This window comes from Aedes albopictus, chromosome 3, assembly GCF_035046485.1.
Source record: "Aedes albopictus strain Foshan chromosome 3, AalbF5, whole genome shotgun sequence".
Taxonomy (NCBI): Eukaryota; Metazoa; Arthropoda; class Insecta; order Diptera; family Culicidae; genus Aedes; species Aedes albopictus.
The window spans coordinates 96,667,170-96,684,025 of record NC_085138.1 but is presented as its reverse complement, the minus strand read 5'-3'; the positions used below and the strand labels follow the sequence as shown (position 1 = coordinate 96,684,025).

The following is a 16,856-nucleotide window of genomic DNA, read 5'->3' as shown; positions in this document are numbered from 1 at the left end:
ATAACTTAACGAAGCATCGTAAACACAATATTTTTTTGTAAAATCGAAAGAGAATTTTCTCAGCAATAAAAAAAATACAAAATCAAAAATTGTTTTCCACAAATTTTTCCACCGTTGAGGAAAATCAGTTGGAAAAATCGGAAAACTATTTAGGAAGTCCGGAAAAATTGTTATAAAAATATTTTTGTAAAGGAATTACATAAACTATATTCTGTGAAATTTACAAAATGTGTTTTTTTTTTCGTTCCTGAGTTATGACCAATTTTCTGCAAATTAATAATAAAGACGGTCGAAAATCAACATCTGGGCAATTTCCACAAATTGGTCATAGCTCAGGAACGAAAAAACCACGTCTTGAAAATTTCACAGAATATAGCTTCTAAAAACATTTCGCTAAGAAATTTTCCAGACTTCCTAAATATCAAATTTGTTTCGTGTTTTAGGCTGGAAATGCTCTATATGGGACTGGACTGATCTTATAATATCTGACATTTATTTTCTCTAGGGAATTTCAAGAAGTTCTGCAGAATTATTCGGATGATTCTTTTGAATTTCTTATCAACATTTTATCTCTTTTCCCAAGTAACAGCAGTGAAATCAGTTGTGTCCGGGAATATCGACATTCGTGCTTTTTGTATCACTCTATAGTACAACTGAATTAAGCTGTTTAATGTATTTGAATTTGTATTATATAACTGAATTAAACTGAATTTTTATATTGCATCAAAAATATATGTACATGAATGTATTGAAACTGCTATGATTACCAATTTCCATAAACAATAACTTGTACCACTTTTAACCTTCCCTAGCGAGTTACTCATTCTTTAACGACTTCTCCTTCGTGTTTGTTTTATTGCAGATCGTTACGGGGGTCCCCAAATGGATTAACGCCGTTATCAGCTAAGCGCTGCAATCATCACCACCACCGTAATCATCATCATCGTCGTAATCAACCATTCCAAGGAGGCGTGAAAGGTTAGTAGCCGGTTGTTTGTTTTGCTTTTTCTGCGTTCTTGGCGCATGAATATGATAATCCATTGTACCGTCAAAACAGTTTGAACGCGATGATGAGTTTCGAAAATCCCGACACCCAATCGACCGCCTGACGTAATCATCCGCTCACTATTGGGTTAGTCCAAACGAAGTTCTAAATATGAACATCACTTCCTGCCATTGAATTGGATTCGCCTGCGGCACACGGCTCCTGTCCTATCCGTAGCCCGAAGGGGGATTCCAATTTTGTGCAAACGTTATTGGGTAGGTAGGCTATACCTTCATCGACCATGCGTCGAACCGGGATCAGATAGCTTTGTTTCCTATAATTTCATTTTGGTCACACATCACCGATTAGAGTGTGCGGTCGTTCGTCCGTTCGTTCTTCTACGGTTGTTGTTAAATCATATCTATCGGTGTGCAAAGTGGTTCGAATGTATGGTGGAAAAGCTAAATAACTTTTATTTGGACGATTTTGTTCAATTGACGTTTCGGTCCACTGGCATCATTCTTCAGCGACATTAGCAAAACTTCTTAAGGATTAATACTAATTTGACTAAAATAATCCTGATTTTACAATGAATTTGAAGTATCTTGAACTGTTTTTGTCTCTATTTCTGGATTGAGAGAACAAATCTCACAATGTGTCAATATATTAAGGTTCAAATAAGTAGTGACTGTTTAATCTTCAGAATATTTCTCAGATCGAAAAGAATAAAAAATATCAGATATTCTGATTCGTCAATCGAAACAAACACACAATCGAACCACTGTGCACCACGTTTGCACAGCTGACGATTCAAGTTGCGGTTAAGCCGCCTTCTGACTAACTTCTCGTTTTAATTCATGACAATCCAAACATTGGACGCGACATAATTGTTTCGTCATCCCACCTCCGCGCCGATCATATTCCTCCAATCATACACTGCTGTTGTTTTTATTGTTACTATTCCTATCGTTTCAAATCGAATCCGACGTGTGCATTCACGCGATAATAGTTCATTAGATATTGAGCAGCCGCTAGCAGCAGCAGCACCGATCTTTTTCTGTTTGGGTTTCCAGCGTTCCAACATTCCCGTTGTGTCCATAGGTTTTGTTAGAGCAACGGGTCCAATGAGCGAGAGTTCCCTTGCGGGCGGGAGGTTATTAATAAAAGTGATTATGAAACAATGGTGCATATTTTGCTGCTATTTCCTGCCTCGGTGGCATATTTTTCTTCTTCGTCGATAAAAAATAAACCTCTGCGGCTGCGGGGAAATATTTGCAATCGTTGCTCGAGTGTGGAATTAGTTGAAGTATCTTGGTGTTGGCTCGGCATCGCTCCTCTATGAGTATTTATATTTTCACTCTGATTAAACAGCGATAAAGTGCGGGTTCAATGGCGGTTGGCTTGTGGAATTTTGTTAATATTGGTTTTTGCGACACGTGGAGATATTGAACGGCGATATTTGCCAGTATCAAGGCTGTTTTCTTACTTTTAAAACAGACTATGCTCGAAAAATCTAAGGCTCACGCAGTAACAGCATTACAATTTGTCTTTCGGACTTTTTCCTATTTGATTTATAGATTTCCACTAATTACATTTTTTATGAAGCTTCATTTATTTTCATTTTTTTTCTGTGTGACTTGCCAAAATCTAAAAGAGGCAAGGCAATGTGAAGAATAGACGAGATATCTTAAAGTTCTAACATTAACGATTCTGCAGAAAAGAAAGTCAAGCTGAATTTAATGATACGCCCTAGCCGGGTCTGTTCTACTCAATTTCAACCCTTTTTCGGCTGTTATTTTGTTGTGGCTTAGTTGGTTAAAACGATGGACCAACGATATGGAGTAGTCGGTTCGAACCCCATCACAACCAGGATTTTTTTTTATAAATTGATCTCTCAAATTGTCAATTAAACGCAAAATGTGTTTTTGAATTAGAAGATTTTTATTCTGCTTCAGGCAAACCGATTTTGGAAATATTACTCCATGATTTATTAAAAATTTAAAACAGCAAAATATGAGGAAATGCATCCAGTTTCGCCTTAAATCTGAATGCCAGAAGACTCGTCAATTGTGATAGCACATGGTAACATTTCATCCTTGGTACATAGTTAAATAGTTTAGTAACGAGTATAGTTACGATTGCGATTTTGGCAAGCATACATGCTCGAGGCATGACACACGATATATCGTGGGATTGCAAATAACTCGCAAATGGAATGTCCGATTTCGGTTTCAAAATCATTAGGAAATTGAAATTTAAAAAAAAATTTCAACGAAAAAATTTAACTTCAAAAAGCATAGTAGGCAAAGCAAAGCTAGATTCATATAAGTACAGCTTTTCTTGAAGAAGTTCTGAAATGATTCTTTGAAACAGCAAAAATTTTCACAGTAAGTAGTCGCTTTTCCATGATAAGAGAAAAACATAAAATGATGGTTATTCAGCAAAGCCCTGAAAAATATCTTCTATGTTTCAGACAAGATTTCGGACTCGGTTATCTGTAGTTGTGTTTTGAAGCTTCTCAAACAAATATCTAGCGAACGAAATGCTGGACTTTCGAATGATTACTACCAAAAGTTGGTTTGATAAAATGTTTAAATTTCTGCTTTATACAGCATTACGTTCGCCAGATATTTATTTGATTTTTTATATATTCTAGCTATCAGATAATTTTCTTCATTCTTCTAGTTTTTTAGTTGTTTCTAATCGAACCTCATCGCCAGACACCCAAACTAATTTCTCATCGAATGTTCATCTCATTTTGTGCTCATTTGGATGCTCTTGTAAACGATGCTATAATCCTCCCCGGAGCCACCATTGGAATTTCTCAAAATTAATCAGAGTATTATCCAAGTTCATTCTTTCCATCTCTTCCATCGGCTCTTCGGGTTCGTTTGGAAGTTGACCATCAATGTTAACTTCTTTTCCCGATCAGCCTAGATAGCTGTGTAGTGTCGGTAGCGGTTGTCTCAATTAGCTAAGAATAACACTACGGACCGCCTGATCCAGTGGTAAGAATCCACTAAACAGGTGGCCTCTAATTCATGGTGTTATGCGGCTTTATGCTTACCGTGCCAAAGAATGAATGGTTAGGGGGGTCTAATAAAAACCTAACCACAAACAGAGCCTGTGGAGAATTAGGGCGTCCCCCACAGTAGTACGCCCTTACTGCGCTAACCGGAGCAATGGTGCAGTGGACCTTGCGTTTCTCCGAGATAATCAGTTGCCCTTCTTAAGTCTCAAATTTGAGGCTAAATAAGGGTGGGGTTATTCAAATGTTGTTAATTAGCTTACATTACTGCCTATATGGGTTCGCTTAATGCGTTTTCGCCATTGGCGTTTTTCAATTGACCACGATTTGGTTCGTCGTTGATGTTTCCTTTTTGTGCTGTGATTGTGAAGAGTGTAATCCTGTCTAGTTTGGGTAGTGGCTACGGCAAGGAAACCTCAGATCAATTTTCAGCGTAAAAAGCGTATGTAGCCCAAGTGTTCATTTTCGTAGGGTAGCTTCTGTTTAGGTTACCTTGTGAACCCAGCTTTGCTTTTTCATTATAGATGAACTGTCGTGCCTCGAGCATGCTCTATTTTAGAATAACGTTAACAGTATGTTTCAACCTTTCCTTATGGATGCCTTCGAGCAAGCTCTTGTTTTCAGCATCTTTTCGCTGATATTTGGCATCTGAAGTAGCTCAAACATTGATTTGAGATGCTTCAGTTTGATGGAATACTTAGGTAGTACAGTTCATGGCTAGCTTAACATAGAATTGCACCTAACCCAACTCTGCATGAGCAGAATTTGTCATGAGTTGACTGATTGGCATGTGTCAGATAAGGTCTCTCCATTTGACCTTTTTGCACTTTGGAGTGTTCCTTCGCAAACTTTGCGTATTCAGGCGTCTCTGCTCAACAAGCTAGGGAACCTGTAATAACTGGTTGCGATCACATTTTATGGATAACTCGCTTCCATTGCTACTCCAAGAGAGTTTCATTATGGTTTTGTTATTACAACGCCCTTCATTGTGGTATACCATAGCTACTGCTTTGAAAGAAGCTTGTCCTCTGCGGTCTGTGCGGACCTCAAGAGGTATTCCTGAATGGAATTCGGACCTGTTCAAGTTCTAAATATCTTCGGATAAACCAGTCTTTTGTATAGCTACGCATCTTTAGCTTCTACCCCGAGGATTGTAGCTATAGAATCGATTTAGTGAGCACTAAAAAGCTCTGCTTACTTCAAATCTCCTGGAGCAAATGGGGCTTTATCCTATTTTTCTCCAGAGGGATTTGAGTTTTTCAAACATGTTTTGAACTCTTGTAGTTTTCTATTGGGTATTTTCATGGCATGAAATTACTCTGTAGTTTTATCCCGAAAGGGTGCGTGTGTTGTAAAAAGAAGGAATAAGTTCCAGATTTATCTGGTTACGTCGTTCTTTCTGAAATGCTCGAAACGCATTGTCGATTATCACATCTGTGATGTTCGTCTGGCTAACATGCCTGTTCATGTGAACTCACATGTCTCCCAATTTGGGATGTCCACAGTCTTTTACATAAAGTTGTATACGTTTTCAAGAAAGCACTCGCTCAAACGTAGTTTTTGCTTGGGTGATTTCTTGAATATTGAGGATGCTTTTGATGACGTGCCTTTCTATGTCATATTGAAAGTCGCATGACGTCGCAAGCTACCTCCAATGAGCTATAGGCTCTTTTTACGCTTACGCGTTTTACAGTGTCCTTTTCAGGGCACTGATTAACCCCGTTGTGGTATGAGCTATGAGCTCTCGTTGCGCTTATGCGCTCATTCCCTCTTCTAGGGCACCCCTTCCTATTTCATCACCTTTCCCTTTCCCAATTCCCATCCCTTGTCCCATTCTCCCTCAGGTAAATGATGAAATAGGCTCATATGTATGGCGATGGCACAAATGTCCCAAATGGAGGATAACGTGCCTCTGGAGCCGGCCTTCTGATACCTGATACCTGAAATGATTCTTTGAAACAGCAAAAATTTTCACAGTAAGTAGTCGCTTTTCCATGATAAGAGAAAAACATAAAATGATGGTTATTCAGCAAAGCCCTGAAAAATATCTTCTATGTTTCAGACAAGATTTCGGACTCGGTTATCTGTAGTTGTGTTTTGAAGCTTCTCAAACAAATATCTAGCGAACGAAATGCTGGACTTTCGAATGATTACTACCAAAAGTTGGTTTGATAAAATGTTTAAATTTCAGCTTTATACAGCATTACGTTCGCCAGATATTTATTTGATTTTTTTTATATATTCTAGCTATCAGATAATTTTCTTCATTCTTCTAGTTTTTCAGTTGTTTCTAATCGAACCTCATCGCCAGACACCCAAACTAATTTCTCATCGAATGTTCATCTCATTTTGTGCTCATTTGAATGCTCTTGTAAACGATGCTATAATCCTCCCCGGAGCCACCATTGGAATTTCTCAAAATTAATCAGAGTCTTATCCAAGTTCATTCTTTCCATCTCTTATGAAAATCTACTAGAATCGATATAGATTTTCCATCACAACTTAACCGGAAACTTGAACTATTCATTTCTATAATCAGCAGCATTCCCCTCCCTCCGAACGACCTCAATTTTTATAGGAATCCCCCAAGAGTTCCGGTGGCTTGGAAGTCACAGTCGTAGAATCGCCTTTCCGCCGACGGGTAACTGGGTTCCCTTTTCTACTAAATATCCAATATAATACTGTTTTTATGAATTCGTTTTAGATAACTTTCCACGGGTCCCTCCAGAAACATTCCCATGAATTTCTTTAAAGATTATACCCCCCTTGATCTCCAGGAATTTCACCTACAATTATCTTCATGCTTAAGAAATTCAACCAGGAATTATTCGAATTTTTTTTTCCTGGGATACCTTCGGAAAACCATCCACGGGTTCTAGTATTTTTATTTAGAAAATCAAGATTTCTGAATTCTTGCATATATTTCTTTGAGGATTTCTTCAAAATATCTTCCAAATAATCCTACAATAATATTTTTCAGAGATGCTTTAAGATAATTCAACAGCGATTCGTTTAGAATTATCTCTTAAGTTCCTTTTAAACATATAGAGATTTTTTTTTCAAAAATTTCTGCAAAGATTTCTCCCTAAATTTTGCAAAGAATTACTATACGGAACCTTCTATAGATTCCTTCTAAAATTGCTCCATTGGTAAGAAAATTTTTAGCATGCGCATACAAAAATTTTCCCATGACTATGACAAACTTTATAGATTGAACTTCACCTCTGAAGTTTGTGAAGAAGTTGCCACACTTTGCTGATCATTCCTCCCTCTAGGCGTGACGTTTACCCTACAGAAATATTTCAACAAAAATTCTTTCATGCAGTAATTCAAAGATTTTTCCTGGAATTCATCCATAGGTTTCTTCAAAAAATCATTCAGGAATCCCACAATCAGTTTCACCACGGATCCAAGCAGTCAGACCTCCAGAGATTTCTGCAGAACTTACAGCGATTCTTTCAGGAGTTCCTCCGGGTATTTTCTCGGAAATTCTTCCAGGATTTCTTCCACAGATGCCTTCAGGAATTTCTCAGGAAATCTTTCCTGGAAAATACTACAGACATTCCTAAGGACATTTCTCATGAAATTTTTCCATTTATATTTACAGAAGTTTAGGTTTTTCTATAGACACTCTTTCTGTAAAAAAAAAACTTTCACGTTTTCCTTCGGGTATTTTTTTTAGAAAATCCATAAAGGACTTCTCCAGGAATTGCTCAAAATGTTTCTTTATAAACTCGCAAAACAATTACACAAGGGTTTTTCAAGTAGTTTTTCCAGGTATTGCTCAAGGATGTTTTCAACCACACTTTCTAGGATATCTTCGGGAATTATCTAGAGATATTTCTCCAGGGATTTTTCTGTAGAATATCTACTGAGATTTCTAGAGAAATGAGACAGGATTATTCGAAAATTCTTTCCTGGATTCTTTCATAAGTTCCCCCACCAATTGTTTCCGAAACTTCTTCAAGTATTCCCCTATAGACATATTTCCAGAGATCCCTTCAGTAGCTCAAGGATATTCCCATGAACGGATTTTATGAGGGATTATAAAATTTGTCAGGAGTTACTCAGAAAATTTCTGGATGTTTCGTACTGTTCTTGTGGTTCCTTCAGAAACATCTCCTGAGATTGATTCAGAGACTCCTCCAGGAATTATTCCAGATTTCCGGATTAGCATTTCATAAAATAACACAAAAAATTCTGGAGAATTTTTCCAATGATTTCTTAAAGGAATTTCTAAAGGAATTCCTGGGGATTCTTCAGGAGACTCCAATTTTTTTTTTGAAAAATTTTCTGTAGAGACTTCCGATTAAAATTCTGTGAACTAATCTTTGGAGTAGTTTTTGCTGGAATCTCAGGGAGGAACTCATTGAGATGGTTCTGGATGAATTCCTAGAACAGCTCATGAGAAAAATCGGAAGTAATTCTTGGAGGAGATTCTGAAGGATCCCCTGGGGAATGCCTAAAGATGCCTTGAGGTAGCTTCGGAGAAATTGTTAGTAGATTTTTATGTAAATGTTTTGGAGAATTTAAAGAAATCCTTGAGGAGTTTTTGATAAAAAAAATAAAACATCAGAAGACACTGTTGAGGAATTTCTAAAGTGAACCTCGTAAAAGTTTCTGGAGGAATCTTTGATATAATTTCTACAGGAATCCGAGCAGAAATTGCAGACAAAAGTATTGGAGGAGTTCATAAGTAGATCCATAAATAAATTGCTAAAGGGATTCTTGGAGGATGTTCTGAAGCAAACCATGGAAGAACTGCTGGAAATATTTCTGAAGAAGCTCTCAAAAGGTGTTCTTGCAAAATGTTGGAAATTATAAGTGAAAAAAAATTCCATTTTTTTAATAATCGCTAGAGGAATTTTTGGAGGAAACCCAGCAGAAATTTGAACAATTCTGAAATTCCTGAAGAAATCATTAAAATCACTATATTTCTAAAGAAATTGGATTTTTTGAAGGAATTTCCAAAGGAATGTCTGGAACTCTGGAAAATGCTCTTCGGATATTCCTGGAGAAACACCAAAAAATAAATCCGGAAGTTATTTCTAAAAAAAACTCTGAAAGAATATCTGAAGAGATTTTTGTACGTTTCCCGGAAAATGTCTGAAAGAATCCATGAAGAAAGATGCAATCCCTAGAGGAATATTTGAGGAACTTCTGAGACCCTTAGCATTTCGCTAGGTGCATTTTTGGTGCGGTTTTCTTTGGCATATGTAAATCGGGACGAAACCGTCAACTCGTAAGTGGAGTAAAATTTAAATGTGAAATTTTGGAGACTTATTCGACTTGCAATGCTATACAAGTTGGTTTTTAATAGTCTACATATTCATGCTTCTATCTGTTGTGTCATTGGCGAAGGTTAAATATTCGTGATTATTTGTTATTTTTTGTCTGATATGACGAGAATCAGCACATAAGACGTAGTCAAGTTTTAGCCTATTTCTTTTTTATTTTTTTTGCAAAGTTCCATTCTATTCGACTTTTTTCTGTGTGACTTCTTAGCTAATTTAAAATTTATAAAATCTAAAAAATGACAATAGACAGGAATAGACGAGAAATCTTAAATATCGAAGGCCTTGTTACGGTTATGTGGAATAGAAAAATCAAAAATCATACTGGACTCAATGATACGCCCTATCCGGATCAGTTCTACTAACTTCAACCTTTTTTCGGCTGTTATTCTATTGTGGCTTGGTTGGTTAAAGCGATGGACTAACGATATGGAGCAGTCGGTTCGAACCCCATCACAACCAGGATTTTTTTTCATAAATTGATTTCTCAATTTGTCAATTTACCGCAAACTGTGTTTTTGAATTAGGAGATTTTTAGTCTGCTTCAGACATACCGATTTTGGAAATATTGCTCCGTGATTTATTAAAACTTAAAACAACAAAATATGAGAAAAGACATCCTGTTTCGCCTTAAACCTCAATACCAGAAGATTCGTCAATTGTGGTAGCACATGGTAACATTTCATCCTTGGTACATAGTTAAATAGTTTAGTAACGAGTATAGTTACGATTGCGTTTTTGGCAAGCATACATGCTCGAGGCATGACACACGATATATCGTGGGATTGCAAATAACTCGCAAATAGAATGTCCGATTTCGGTTTCATTTGTTTGGTATGTTGTCAAGGTAGATTTAAAAGAGAAAAATCATTAGGAAATTGAAATTAAAAAAAAAATCAACGAAAAAATTTAACTTCAAAAAGCATAGTAGGCAAAGCAAAGCTAGATTCATATAAGTACAGCTTTTCTTGAAGAAGTTCTGAAATGATTCTTTAAAACAGCAAAAATTTTCACAGTAAGTAGTCGCTTCTCCATGATAAGAGAAGAACATAAAAAGATGGTCATTCAGCAAAGCCCTGAAAAATATCTTCCATGTTTCAGACAAGATTTCGGACTCGGTTATCTGTAGTTGTGTTTTGAAGCTTCTCAAACAAATATCTAGCGAACGAAATGCTGGAGTTTCGAATGGTTACTACCAAAAGTTGGTTTGATAAAATGTATAAATTGCAGCTTTATATAGCATTCCGTTCGCCAGATATTTGTTTGATTTTTTTTTTCATATATTCTAGCTATCAGATAATTTTCTTCATTTGTCTAGTGTTTCATTTGATTCTAATCAAACCTCACCGCCGGACTCCCAAAATGATTTCTCATTGAATGTTCATCTCGTTTTGTGCCCATTTGAATGCTCTTGTAAACGATGCTATAATCCTCCCCGGAGCCACCATTGGAATTTCTCAAAATTAATCAGAGTCTTATCCAAGTTCATTCTTTCCATCTCTTATGAAAATCTACTAGAATCGATATAGATTTTCCGTCACAACTTAACCGGAAACTTGAACTATTCATTTCTAAAATCAGCAGCATTCCCCTCCCTCCGAACGACCTCAAATTTTATAGGAATCCCCCAAGAGTTCCGGTGGCTTGGAAGTCAAAGTCGTAGAATTTTCAAACTTTTCCACGCGCACGGGCGTAACTTCTTCACAATTCCCTCGGCAGATTTCCGTTTAAACTCCTCTTAACCTAATGGTTGAGGCTTGGAACCGCCTATCCGCCGACGGGTAACTGGGTTCCTGTTCCTACTAAATATTCAATATAATACTGTTTTTAGGAATTCGTTTTAGGTAACTTTCCATGGGTTCCTTCAGAAACATTCCCATGAATTTCTTTAGAGATTATACCCCCTTGATCTCCAGGAATTTCACCAAGAATTCATGCTTTATGCTTAAGAAATTCCACCATGGATTGTTCGAAATTTTTTTTCCTGGGATACCTTCGAAAAACCATCCACGTTCTAGTATTTTTTTTAGAAAGTCATGATTTCAGAATTCTTGCATATATTTCTTTGAGGATTTCTTTAAAATATCATCCAAATAATCCTACAGAAATATTTTTCAGAGATGCTTTAAGATAATTCAACAGCGATTCGTTTAAAATTATCTCTTAAGTTCCTTTTAATCATCTAGAGGTTTTTCCAAAAATTTCTGCAAAGATTCCTCCATAAATTTTGCAAAGAATTACTATACGGAACCTTCTATAGATTCCTTCTAAAATTGCTCCATTGGTAAGAAAATCTTTAGCATGCGCATGCAAAAATTTTCCCAGGACTATGGCAAACTTTATCGATTGAACCTCACCTTTGAAGTTTGTGTATGAGTTCTCTCACTTTTCTGATCTTCCCTCCCTCTAGGCTGATGTTTACCCTACAGAAATATTTCAACAAATTCCTTCATGCAGTAATTCAAAGATTTTTCCTGGAATTCATCCATAGGTTTCTTCAAAAAATCATTCAGGAATCCCACAATCAGTTTCACCACGGATCCAAGCAGTCAGACCACCAGAGATTTCTGCAGATCTTACAGCGGTTCTTTCAGGAGTTCCTCCGGGTATTTTCTCGAAAATTCTTCCAGGACTTCTTCCACAGATGCCTTCAGGAATTTCTCAAGAAATCTTTCCTGGAAAATACTACAGACATTCCTAAGGACATTTCTCATGAAATTTTTCCATTAATATTTACAGAAGTTTAGGTTTTTCTATTGACACTCTTTCTGTAAAAAAAACTTTCACGTTTTCCTTCGGGTATTTTTTTTAGAAAATCCATAAAGGACTTCTCCAGGAATTGCTCAAAATGTTTCTTTATAAACTCGCAAAACAATTACACAAGGGTTTTTCAAGTAGTTTTTCCAGGTATTGCTCAAGGATGTTTTCAACCACACTTTCTAGGATATCTTCGGGAATTATCTAGAGATATTTCTCCAGGGATTTTTCTGTAGAATATCTACTGAGATTTCTAGAGAAATGAGACAGGATTATTCGAAAATTCTTTCCTGGATTCTTTCATAAGTTCCCCCACCAATTGTTTCCGAAACTTCTTCAAGTATTCCCCTATAGACATATTTCCAGAGATCCCTTCAGTAGCTCAAGGATATTCCCATGAACGGATTTTATGAGGGATTATAAAATTTGTCAGGAGTTACTCAGAAAATTTCTGGATGTTTCGTACTGTTCTTGTGGTTCCTTCAGAAACATCTCCTGAGATTGATTCAGAGACTCCTCCAGGAATTATTCCAGATTTCCGGATTAGCATTTCATAAAATAACACAAAAAATTCTGGAGAATTTTTCCAATGATTTCTTAAAGGAATTTCTAAAGGAATTCCTGGGGATTCTTCAGGAGACTCCAATTTTTTTTTTGAAAAATTTTCTGTAGAGACTTCCGATTAAAATTCTGTGAACTAATCTTTGGAGTAGTTTTTGCTGGAATCTCTGGGAGGAACTCCTTGAGATGGTTCTGGATGAATTCCTAGAACAGCTCATGAGAAAAATCGGAAGTAATTCTTGGAGGAGATTCTGAAGGATCCCCTGGGGAATGCCTAAAGATGCCTTGAGGTAGCTTCGGAGAAATTGTTAGTAGATTTTTATGTAAATGTTTTGGAGAATTTAAAGAAATCCTTGAGGAGTTTTTGATAAAAAAAATAAAACATCAGAAGACACTGTTGAGGAATTTCTAAAGTGAACCTCGTAAAAGTTTCTGGAGGAATCTTTGATATAATTTCTACAGGAATCCGAGCAGAAATTGCAGACAAAAGTATTGGAGGAGTTCATAAGTAGATCCATAAATAAATTGCTAAAGGGATTCTTGGAGGATGTTCTGAAGCAAACCATGGAAGAACTGCTGGAAATATTTCTGAAGAAGCTCTCAAAAGGTGTTCTTGCAAAATGTTGGAAATTATAAGTGAAAAAAAATTCCATTTTTTTAATAATCGCTAGAGGAATTTTTGGAGGAAACCCAGCAGAAATTTGAACAATTCTGAAATTCCTGAAGAAATCATTAAAATCACTATATTTCTAAAGAAATTGGATTTTTTGAAGGAATTTCCAAAGGAATGTCTGGAACTCTGGAAAATGCTCTTCGGATATTCCTGGAGAAACACCAAAAAATAAATCCGGAAGTTATTTCTAAAAAAACTCTGAAAGAATATCTGAAGAGATTTTTGTACGTTTCCCGGAAAATGTCTGAAAGAATCCATGAAGAAAGATGCAATCCCTAGAGGAATATTTGAGGAACTTCTGAGACCCTTACTGGAGAAACTTCTTAAATATGCTTTTTTTTTTTTTTTTTTTTTTTTTTTTTTATTTGAGAACTCTATAGAGGAATTTCGAAAGAAGGTAATGTCTGAGAAAATCTCCGGAGGAATTCCAGGAGGGAACCTCTTGAGGAGCTCCTACAAAAACTTCAGAAATCATTCCTGTAAAAAATCTTAATTTCTGAAAGAATGATTGGGTAAATTTCGGGATGAATACTCTGAACCTCTGGAGAATTTTTTGCAAGCATCTCTTGAGGAATTACTGAAAAAATCTGTAGTAATCTTTGATGGAACTACTGAAAGATTCGCTAGAGGGTCTCCTCTACAATCTCTACAATTAAAAAAAAATAAAAAAATCTTAAGGAATTCGTGGAGTTATCTTTGGAGAAATTCTGACTGAAATTTAAAAAAAAAATGTTTCTGCAATAATTTCAGAGTTTTTGTGAGAAATTGTTGGAGAAATTTCAGCAGTAATCTTTAAGCAACTGCTACAGGTAGGCTCTATTTTTAATATGAGCACTGGAATTTGGGAACCTTGGGTAACTAGCTCGGATTTTACTATGCATGACAGCACTTGTCTACAATGAGTTTTAGAAACATCCATAAAACAGTTATGCAACTCAGTGAATTTCAACCTGAAGAAATGTGTTATATATTTCCATGAGAACGTATTCAAGGAATCTCTCATAAATGTATAGCAAAATTTCTGTGGGGCTAGCGGGTGTGATCTGGAACCGGCTCCGGGTGTCTCGCTGAAATTGGACAAATATAAAAGTGAACTAAACCCATGCACGCGATACATTAAATAGCAGCATTTCTAATAAACTAATGAACGGCAAACAAAAAAAATAGCCTCAGACATCCATAAAGGTTTGGGAGAACCGGTAATGTAACGGAACCGGTTCCGGGTGTCCCGCCGGAAGCGGTCTAATTTAAAAGTGTACCAAACCCACGCATGCGGCACATCAAGTAATGGCGTTTTCGGTAACCTAACGGAACAGCTTTAGATAAAATCTGAACCGGTATTGTTCCGAAACCGGCTCCGGGTGTCCCGTCGGAAGTGATGAAATGTAGAAGGGAACCAAACCCATGCATGCGGCACATCAATCAGCATTTTTTTTTTTCGATACCCCGAAGAGCGGTCAGCATGAAAATAATCTCAGACCACATCTAATCTTCCGGTACTGGTTTTGGGTAACCCGCCGAAAGTGGCCAAATGTAAAAGTGAACCAGCCCCATTCATGCGGCACATCTAATCGTGGCATTTTCGTTAACCTTGTGAACGGTTTGCAAGAAAAAAGCCTCAGATCATACTACTATCGGAGGTGTACCAGAACCGGTTCCGGCTTTTCCATCGGAATTGGTCAAATGTAAAATTGAACCAAGCCCATGCTTGCAATGAGTCGCGTTTTTTTAGGAATCATAATAAACAGTTCGGAAGAAACTAGTCTCAGACTATATTTGAGACAATCTGTACTGTCCCGGAGCCGTACGTGGTAAAATTTCAAATTTAAAGTTAAATTGAAACAAACCCATACATGCAATACATAAGGTTGCAGCTTTTTCTATAACATGATAAACGGTTAGTAAGAAAATAAGCACATACCCCTTACATGGGTTAGTACCGGCAGTGTAACCGGTTCCGAGTGTCCCGCCGGAAGGTCTGTCCCGGAACTGGGACATCAAATTGCTGCGACACATCAATCAATCTGATGATGGCACGAAAATAGACTAAGATCATATGCGTGACTACGGGTAGTGCTTCGGAACCTTTTCCGTGTGTCCCGCCGGAAGTGGCCGAAAATAAAAGTGAACAAAATCCAGTCATGCGACATACCAAATCGTGACATTTCAACTAGCTGATGAATGGCAAGAAAATAGGCTCCGATCACGTGCGTGAATAGTACCCAAACAGTGTTCCGAAATCAGATGCGGTTGTTCCGCAGAAATTGACCACACGTAAAATTGGGCTAAACCTATGCATGTGACAAATCAAATTGCGGCATTTTCGATAACCTGATGGACGATCGCCAAGAAAATATGCTTAGACCATTCCGGAACCAGTTCCGAGTATACCGTAGCAAGTGGTCAAATTTAAAAGTGAACTAAACCTATGCAATCACCAAAACACGGCTTTTTTTGATAACCTGAAGAGCGTTGAACAAGACTGTAAGTGAAGTAAGTAAGGTAATTGTTGAAATTTATCTAAATGAAATAAAACAAAATCTAGATAAAACTGATGTAATCCAGTCATATCACATCATATAACATTTCTGAAGTGTAATAATGCAGTGACAAATTGAAAACTTGATTGCATCAACTGGGAGCAAAATTTGTTCAATCTCTTCTTGCTTCTAAAATATTTGCGCAAGACGGTGCGATTGCGATTAAAATTTGAATGGAATAGTATGAGAAATTTCACACTTTTGTATTTTTCTCATTTCAAATTCAGCAAGAATCGTGCATTTAATTATATTAAACTGTACAGAAAAAGTTTGATCTTACACTTGTGAAAAAATATATAATTGAAATTATCGTCTTGATATTAATCGGCTTCCATTGTGAAGGTGGTCAACAGTCAACTGATAGGACTGATATTGTTCAGCTTTGTCTATACTTATGTTGAACATAACATCGGAATATGAGCCATCAATAAGTTTTCCAATTCGATAATGGCCAAATCAAGCTTGATCAGGGTTTAGGAACATTCGGCTTACTTAGACGGATATATCATGAGCATTAAATTACGAGGAGAAAGGCATCACCAACACTAGGTGGATTAATCTGTTTTTTTTTGAATCTATTGAACTCAAAACTGGAATCAAATCTTTCCCAATCAAGCTGAGTTATGTGACTAAGTTTCAGGCAACTTTGCCGACAAAAACCCCTCTTGACGAAGAGTACAAACCTGCTGATAATACCCTTTGTTAATCTATATCTCTGGTAGTTAGATCAGAGACGAGTGTAGCGATGATGACATTGTTGGCAAGCACATATGCTCGAGGCATGACAGGCAAAAGCCTGTGAAATTTGAACTTTGCTGTTTCTTCTGAAGATTGAGCATCATGGGAATTATAAAGCTGGAAATGTTTAAAAGAGTATACTGTAATGAATAAAATACTCATCAATGACGCCTATTTGACCCTTGTAAGTTACTGAATAATAACACACGATCTTACAGTTCTTATGCTCACATTGATCCTTGTAGTTTTCTTGGTTAACAATTAAAATTTGGACAACATT

General features: G+C 36.8%; 1 protein-coding gene across 2 annotated transcripts in view; it reads left to right on the top strand.

Annotated features, from left to right (window-relative positions):
• Window positions 1-852: 852 nt before the first annotated feature.
• Window positions 853-16,856, top strand: part of LOC109425564 (putative mediator of RNA polymerase II transcription subunit 26) — a 220,572-nt gene continuing 204,568 nt past the window's right edge. For both annotated transcript variants that reach the window (XM_062858415.1, XM_062858413.1), the window contains exon 1: window positions 853-978. The gene's annotated coding sequence lies outside the window, so the exon portion shown is untranslated. The remainder of the gene's footprint in view (window positions 979-16,856) is intronic.